Source organism: Nyctibius grandis, chromosome 9 (assembly GCF_013368605.1).
Source record: "Nyctibius grandis isolate bNycGra1 chromosome 9, bNycGra1.pri, whole genome shotgun sequence".
NCBI classification, from domain to species: Eukaryota; Metazoa; Chordata; class Aves; order Nyctibiiformes; family Nyctibiidae; genus Nyctibius; species Nyctibius grandis.
The window spans coordinates 4,560,067-4,569,400 of record NC_090666.1 but is presented as its reverse complement, the minus strand read 5'-3'; positions in this window follow the sequence as shown (position 1 = coordinate 4,569,400).

Below are 9,334 nucleotides of genomic sequence, written 5' to 3'. Positions count from 1 at the left end.
CTGCCACCCCGACACCCTGTAGTCACATAACATAGCACCAGTCCTGAGACAATGACTCCAGAGGAGTGGTGGATCATAATTGCTTGGGGCAAAGCACATGACTATTGGCAACACACTTAACACACTTCTCCCATCGCATGGCGAGCTCACCTTAGGCTGCAGCAGAGCACAGCAGACTTGATGGCAACGGAGAAAGGCACTGCTCACCTTCTGAATCCCTTCCACCCCACCGAATCTGCCAGGAGGTAGCAGCACTCATCCTGAGGATAGGTGCAGCAAGGCATTGTACCCAGAGGCTGCCGGGTGGCTGTCATTGCCTTGCAGCAAGTAGGGGGGCCAACCTCAGCTATCAAGCTTATCCTAATACCTCTGTTGGTTGTAGCTTTATTTCTAATGTAATTCCTAGGAATGCAAGGGGAAACACCGAAGCCCTGTTAGCAACTACCCTCTGTGAAACACAAGACCCTGTAGCAGCATAATGTATCCACTGGACTACAGAATGTCAAAAATAACAGAAAACACTGGTTTTGTAGGATTTGCTGTGTTAGTTTCTCAGAAGGAGACTCGCAGATGTGCTTTGACAGGAGCTGTCTTTCCCTGAATATAAATATCAGGATGCAATCAACAGATGCCCCACTAACCCGGGCTTACGGGAGCAGGTAGGCAGCTGCCGAAGGTTCCCTGCAAAGGCACGTCAAAGGAACCCTCAGCAGCTCTGCCCTGACGTTCAAAGTGCCTGTATGCGTGTGCCAGCACACAAACAGGTATGTGCTCATCTGCGACTTCTGAAAAAAACCTTCAGGTAGATTAAAAAACAGCCTAATAAGAACACGCCTCATGTTCGAATACAGAAAATCTGGAAAAAGACACAAAACTCGTGCTGGGCTGGCAGATCCTCCTGCACCACACACCCTTAACTCTAGCAAGGACGTGAAAGACTCACAAGCCCTTGATCAGATCTCCCCTCTGCCACAGCAAACCACCTCGCAGGCTGCCATTCAGCAAGAGAAAGCACGAAGGCAACCACTACTGATTTCAGGAAGCGATACCAGGGCTGCAGAACTCAGCTCCCACAGTCTGCTTGGCCACCTGTGAGAAGTACCAGCTCACCTGCCTGTGTTGCTCTGAGAAGTCAGAGGAAAAAAAATAACTCTCCATCTGATTTACTTCATCAGTCTTCTTTGGATGCCTGCGCGCACTGGAAAGCCTGCAGGTCAGCTCCGGGAGCAAGCAGAGACACATCACTGTGAAACAATTAACGAGAGGCTCAAGCTGTGACGCTGGATTCATTTTTTAAGAATCCCAAAGCATGGCAGGTATTTGGATATCAGTTGTTAGCTCACATCCGCACCTGGAAACGCAGCAAATTCACCTTCCTTTTCTGCTTCTGTAATTTCAACGTGCAGGCGTTAGACGTGCTGCGAGGTCATTTGATAAAAGCTTTTCTGCTTTTATTTGGTGGATTTCCATTTCTTGGCTGTGCGTGAAGGGCTTCTCCTTTCCCAGCGGGCTGCAGGCAGCTGCCTGGCAGGGCTTGGCGTGCCTGCCCTCTCCTGGCAGCCTGGTACTGGAGAGGACACAAGGGACTTGCCCATCATGAGCCAGTTTCATGCAGAAATGGTGACCCAAGACTTGCCCATCATGAGCCTATTTCATGCAGAGACGGTGACCCAAAGCGGGTTCACACAAAAGGTTTTCACCAGCTGCAGTGTGTGCCAGAGCTGTCCCCTGATGGATCAGTCTTCCTGTATGAACTGTGCCAAAATACTATGCTTTCAAACATATCTAAAATAACATAAATATCACAGCAACTGTAAAGCACAAAAATCGGAACAAGAGGAAAGAAGCCTCTCTGAATTAAATAACAAACTATAATTTTTCTTCCCATTAAGTTTCTTGGTCAGTAGCTTTTGTATTTTAAACCCAACAGCCAACACAGTAGCCATTTCCAGAACAGCCGTATCTAGGTAAATACACTCACCAAATGGCTACAAGGAAAGCATTAAACTAGGGCTAAACACACTGAACATGTCTTAACCTGTCTGACATCAGGCCATGGACAGCAGGCACCGGAGCGACCTGAAAAAAACCAGAAGCTGCAGGGTGGAGTAAGATGTTGGTGCCACCAAAAGCTGGGGTGAGGTCGTGGTGGACCTCAGTGGCCAGGAGCTGGCCAGGCTTCCTGGTCTCTGCCCTGCTCCTCCACCCAAAGAGGCTCACTTACGCAGCAATGGAAACACAGCCCTCGGATGCAAACAAGACTGGTGGCTTTCAGGCAGCTGGGCTGGAGTTCGGGGTGGCCGTTTCCCCCCTTGCATTACCCAGGACAAGCACAGAGCTCCTGAGGTGTCTGCCAGGCAGCAGAGCCAGGTCCTGAAAGCCAGGAGGCCCTTGGGCAGTGTGCAACTCACCCGAGGGGTAGCAGCCCCGCAGGCGCCGAGAGATGCAGGCAGTGCTGTGCTCTGAGCGCCTGGGACAGCCGTGCAGCACACGATCACTGCTTGTCCCAGCTCACGCCGTGCTCCTGTACAGCTGCATTGCAGCATATGCCTATGCTCAGTTCTGCATCGTGCACATTTTTATGCATAGATTCAGTTCTGCTTTATCCTCGTGTAACTCTCCTGCTCGTGTGGCTCCCTGTAGCACTATGCAGAGGTGGCTGCCACCAAGCAAGGTCTTCAGTATGTCTGAGGTGGTTATACATGCCGAGGGGCAGCCCCACCAGCCCTCCTTCACAACACCTTTCTCACTAAAATCTGCCTGGAGCAAAACTCTGGCCCTGCTCAAGTGAGTGACTTCTGACTCCCTTAGTGGCTCTTTCTAACCTCCAAGCTTTCCTCGGCGAGGCGTTCTCCAGCATTCTGTCCATGGGATAGTAAAGCTGAATCAGATGTGACTTACACCGATGACTATTTCCTGACAGCCCTGCCATTCCTTTTAAACTCAGAACAATCATCTCCTTTTTTGCCTCAGTGGAAGAGTAATTAGCACCTAAACCATCAACCTGTATGCTGAATGCTATGGTTGCGAGCGCTGCGCGCTCCTCAGCTCCTATTTCACACTACCTATACGAAAAGATGGAGTCGTTCTCCCTACGTGGTCACATTCATGTTACGTGCTCAAGTAGTTTTGCTTTACTTGGTTATTTGCAGAGAACGGCCTGTGCTTCTTGACTGACGCTGGGGTCAGAGCGGAAAGATGCTGGTCTAGAACAGCCATCGTGCCTTGTCTTTTGCATCGCACTACCTTTGGTTTCTGCTTTCACATTAAGTGCTGTCTTCCTTTTACAGAATCACAGAATCAATCAGGTTGGAAGAGCCCTCTGGAATCATCGAGTCCAACCATTGCCCTGACACCACCACGTCAACTAGACCATGGCACTAAGTGCCACATGCAGTCTTCTCTTAAACACCTCCAGGGATGGTGACTCCACCACCTCCCTGGGCAGCTCGTTCCAATGCCCAATAACCCTTCCTGTGAAGTTTTTCCTAATGTCCAACCTGAACCTCCACTGGCGCAGCTTGAGGCTATGTCCTCTAGTCCTGTCGCTAGTTGCCTGGGAGAAGAGGCCGACCACCACCCCACTACAACCTCCCTTCAGGTAGCTGTAGAGAGCGATAAGGTCTCCCCTCAGCCTCCTTTTCTCCAGGCTAAACAATCCCAGTTGCCCCAGCCGCTCCTCATAGGACATACCCTCTAGGCCCTTCACCAGCTTCGTTGCCCTCCTCTGGACTCGCTCCAGCACCTCGATGTCTTTCTTGTAGTGAGGGGCCCAGAACTGGACACAGTACTCGAGGTGTGGCTTCACCAGTGCTGAGTACAGGGGGACGATCACTTCCCTAGTCGTGCTGGCCACACTATTCCTGATACAAGCCAGGATGCTGTTGGCCGCCTTGGCCACCTGGGCACACTGCTGGCTCATGTTCAGCTGGCTGTCCACCAATACCCCCAGGTGCTTTTCCACCCGGCTGCTTTCCAACCACTCTTCCCCCAACCTGTAGCGCTGCATGGGGTTGTTATGGTCAAAGTGTAGGACCCGGCACTTGTTCTTGTTGAACCTCATGCCGTTGGTCTCGGCCCATCTATCTAACCCGTCCAGATCCCTCTGCAGAGCCTTCCTACCCTCAGAGAGATCAACGCTCCCACCCAACTTAGTGTTGTCCGTGAATTTACTGAGGGTGCACTCGATGCCCTCATCCAGATCATCAATAAAGATATTAAACAGGACTGGGCCCAGTGCTGAGCCCTGGGGGACACCACTAGTGACCGGACACCAACTGGATGCGGTACCATTCACCACCACAATGATTTTTTAATGTTGCTCAGCTGGATTTATCTCTGTGTAAAATTACTACTGCTTTAAAAATCACTTTACAGAAAGCAGCAGCAGCCGATGCTTAGAAGCGATACCTCGGCTTCCTCCTTTCAGTGAGACATGAATTAAAAGCCAGCCCGGGCACACGTGAAAGGCTAACATCATTTCCCCATCAGCGAGGAGGAAGCGCTCACCTGGACCCAGCGGGGTTTTGTGGGGATGGAGCAGAGCACCGCTCACATATCCTCACCCTGCCTCTGCGCTTTGCCCACGCCAGCCCACAGCACCTTCCCCACACCCTCTCTTTTTCTGGTGGCCGACAGCTGAGGAGACGATGGAGATAAGCTCGTATTGCTGGTGCCAAAGCCACTTAGCGCTGGCTCAGGTGAGAGGCGAGGCAGGACCTCAGTGACCCCCCAGAGGGGTCTAGCACGGGGTTAGGGGCAGGCATGTTTGCAGACCAGCCCATTAGCCCTTTCCATCCTTCATCTCCTTTGGCACCTACTGAGGCACTCACAAGCTGCCCAAGAGGTGGTGGTGCCATATATCCATTCCCCCTGATGGCTTACAAGCCCATTTTATGTCTCTCACACAGTTTAAATTCTCATTTACATGAAAAGATGTTTCTGGCACACAAGGCGTGCCAGCCTCAGGTTTCTCTTTGGTGCCTGAACAACCTTGGTGAATCAAATGGACATCCGTAGGGTTTTCTGTTTGGTGGTCCTCTCATCCTGCCGAATTTCTTAAGAGACCTCTTACTAGTCCCACAACCAGCTTCACTAGTTTATTCTGTTTGAACAAGAGGCTAAGGGCAAGATCTGATGGCGAACAGCTGTGAGGATCACAGCTGCTTCTGAACACCAGGAATGTGAGGTCCCACATCTCCTCTATCTACCAAAGGGACACAAAACCCAACATAGACAGAGTATTTTAAACAGACACCAATCCTTGAGACATGAGAGGAAAGAGAGAAAGAAAAGAAAAAGCAGCACGTTACCAAGCACACCTTGCTGACCACCTGCGACTCTGGTTTTCTCCATTGCCAGCGCTGCTGGTGGTGCCAGTAAGGAGCCATGAGACCATGGGCAAATTCAGGCTGCAGCTGTAGGCACACACAGAACTTTCATAAAGCATTCAGAGACAAGGCTTTGCAGTTGGTTTTGTACCTTCAACTTTCCAGCTCCGTTTATTTCCAGGCTCTAAAATAACCTCACAGACCGCTTGATTTTGCAGGAAAGGATCTAGGGCAACGACAGCCACTCAGGTCCTGAGGCAGCTTGGATGTGGTTGACTTTTCATGGGATCTGCCCCATTTTTCCAGCTGCTCAGCCATCACACAGGCCAGCAACCAGTCACCTTCGCTTGTTCCCTTTGGTACCGATACCTGGAGAGTGCAGTATAGCTCCATGGGACTGCAGAGCAATTCTTGCCTGCAAAACTTTCTCCAGCCTTCAGCACCCACATGAACTCCTTGCCACATCCAAGTGGATGGAAAAGAGTGCTACAAGCAGTGGGTTTCCTTTCAGTCCAGTGTTCTCTGTGGAAGTAAAACAACTCTATTAAAAAAAATAATAAAATCAGATGCGGGATAAAACGTGGAAAGCTTTTGTTTAAGGAGCTCTCTTTACCTACTGCTGGCAAGAAGCTGCTGGTCACTTCAGTGTCTGCTGGGAAGGATTGTGGTTACCCTTTGCACTAGCTATAATGAGGTAGTCAAGCTAAAATATTATTTGTTTTTACTTCTTGTGCAGCTGTTTGCCCATTCCCACATTCACAGGGTGCTACGCAATAAGGTCTGGCTGTAGACTGGCCACAAAGTGGGGCACCTAGGAATTACTTGAGCAGTCTTGAAGGTTATAACCCCTGGGCAAAACGTCTCTGCTTGTATGGAAATAGAGGTATTTAAAGAAATCTCAAGGGCTCCGTGCAAGTACAAATGTTGTTCTACACGTTGTAACTTACAGCTTTGTGGTGTAAGGAATAAAACTGTGGTTTGTTTTGGCTTCTAGACCACCTGCATTAACAGGAGGTGTATTTCAGTGTGCTTGTTCCGGCAGGACCCACATGATGCTCACACGAGCAGTCCCTGCCCCAGAGGTGTCCATCTGTCATCAGATCAATGGCCATCACTCTGAGCCTGTGGGGCTGCTCTGCCCCTTCTGCCCCCATGCCAGCGGGACTCCCCACAGCCCTGCCCCGATGGATCAGGTCACAGGACAGGGGACTCCGGGGATGATGGGATCACGGGGGACAGGCAGGGGTTTCCGAAGCATACGTGCTCTAACGGCCCTCTTGTTAGCTGGGTTGTTTGCCGTCCTGCATGGCAGCTGGTATCTCAGTCCAGTAATTACACTGATGCAGCACTGCCTCGCTGGGGCTCAGCGAGAAGGCAGCCACCCAAAAAGGCACAGCACAGACGTGTGTGCTCAGCCCCGATGTTCAGATAGCAGGCTGGTGATTCCCCAGCTATCAGCTCCAGCACAGCCAGGATCTTCCTACAAGAGAAGACCCAATTATTAGTGAAAAAAAATCCATGGGATGACGCAGAAAGAAAAATATCCTCCTCTGTTACACCTCATGGCTTGTTTGTTCTTCTCTGGTAGCTGTGTACAGGGCAGAAGGTTGGAGACCTTCGGCTGTGGGAGCATCTCAGCAAGGTGAGTTACCCCTGGGGAACACCATACTGTGTAATTGTACTGCACCCAGGACCCGGGCAAGGTTAACTCAGAGCTCCTCCTGCTTTTGGGGTGAAGCGATGCCCAGCACAGCCTGGTCTCCGGTGAGCAGTCCAGCCCCGGGCCATGCAGGACTCACCCTGGCTGAACTTACCCAGAGAGGTGAAGTAGCTTATGCCGAGTTCGAACCAGGCGAGTCGCACCTGGCAGCTCTCCGGTGCCCTGCACTGCGCAGCAGATGAGTGCTCCTTCAGGAGCTCATCAGCCCTTTGGCAGAGGAACAGACTGCATGTCAGGCTGACGCACCACGTCTGAAAACATCCCCCTAATGCAACCCCTGACGGCGAGCTCCAGTAATTCATAGCTCTGCAGACCAGCTCCTCCCGCTCACGTACCAGACTGACCAAACCAGTAATTGCTGCCTGATTTCTAATTGCTCTCGCTTACAACAGCAATGCAACAAGTCAGTTCTACAGACACAGCTTTGATGGGAAGAATGTACCAGAAAGCTCAGGAGCTCAGCATCCCTTTATAGGTTAGTACGGAGTACCCTACTAAAGTATATCCGTGTGACCTAAATATTTATACGACAGGTAGCAGTACCTGAGGTGGAGGGACTGAAAGCAAAAGTGATTTTCGGTGCATTTTTATTCCAATAAATGTGGAGCCAGCAGCGAACGAGGCAAAGATCTGTTTCTCTGTGACTGAAGCACAGCACTACATGCTGAGCTCGGATCTCTTTCCTCCTCCTCTGCCTGACAGTGTCCTGCCAAACCACCACCTCTCATTCCTGCCTCTCGCTGTCTGCTGTGGAGCTTTTTGCCGCAGTCCCAGGCCGTGCTACGAGCAGTGGGTCAGGAGCACGGAGATGTGCAGTGATGATGGTTGCAGCCCTGGCAGCACAGCCAGCTCGCAGGGGTTTAGCCGGGAGCGCACAGGAGGGGGGGCGTTTGCTACGACAGCTGCTGCTGCGTCCCCCCTTTCACCACGGCTTTCTTCCCTGTCTCCTTCAAGGCACCGCACAAGCCCTTTGGTCCCAGGATGCTCCTGCAGCATCTAACCGTACTGTACTGCTTCTGGGCTTGGAGAAGGACCTACTGCATCGTCTCTGAGTCTCAATCTGTCCATGTCAGCCAAGCTTGCTGAAAACCAAAAGCAACAAGCTCCCTCAAGCAGATGGGGGGTTACCAGCAATGCAGGACTCCACAACATTGCTCCTTACCATCTCGACATGGTTCACAGTCGCCACTTCAGTTTTTCCACTGCGGTTTGGACACCACCTCTTCTGGTTACGTTATTACAGCGGCCTTCAAAGAGGTTTCCCATAAAAGAGGATTTTACCTGTAGGCTTTGGGAACACGTCTGTAACGTGAACTCCCATTCCTGTTTTAAAAAATATACGGAGCATCAGCCAAACCCCTACAGACAGCCACACACACACCTTTCTATCTGTCAGGGCGGGCAACGACGGCATTTCCCAGAGGTGCTCTGGGAGCGAGCAGGGAAGGGACGCCTGGTCTAAGCATTTTCCTGTACTTCCAACTTGCCTGTAGAAATAGCATCTGAAGTGGGAAAGTGGTTTGGTTTCGACCTGCAGATTCCACAGCAGATAAAACCCGACGTGACCACGACGTGCCCTTAGGAGTCAGGGCAAAGCACCGCCGCAGCAGATACGGACCAATGTTTGCAGGTTTTGATTCATTTAATTTTTTCAAGTGACTTCAAAACACTGACAAGATGGACTCATGAGAAAGATTTTCTTCAGCCTTTGGCTGAGTCTTACTCCTCTTTAGAACCAATTTGCAGAATGAAACATATATTCAAAAGTTAACAATAGCCTTTTGGTTGGTATTTAGGAAGACAGATGTTTTGTGGTCCTAGGCTCCTTCGTACAGCTGGAAAGGAAATGCGGGCTCCACAGGGAGGACAGGATCCTCAAGCATCTTAAAAAACCAGCACAAACCAGAAACAACTGTTCATGAGAGCCAAGGGCTCAGCGCGTGGAGGAAGGAGCTGACACTGGCCTCAGACACAGCGTGCAACGGCAGAGACGCTTTGCTCTGGAGTGCATGTTGCGACCCAGCCCAGCTGCCGTCTGCTCCTGCCCTGTGCTTAATTCGACTGTCACCTTATAGCAACTAAAAATGACTGAAAGCATTTAAAATCTAAATTACAGAACCTCTCCAAAGGATCTCTGGTCTCACTTCTTCTCCATAGCCTCCAAAACATAATTCCAATAAAAAGAGAGGAAGAGCAATTCCAAGTCCAAGAAACTGAAAAGCTGTTTCTTCTGAAAGATGCGTTTAAAGTTCCCCATCCAAGCCACACCAAGTCAGAAAGCCTA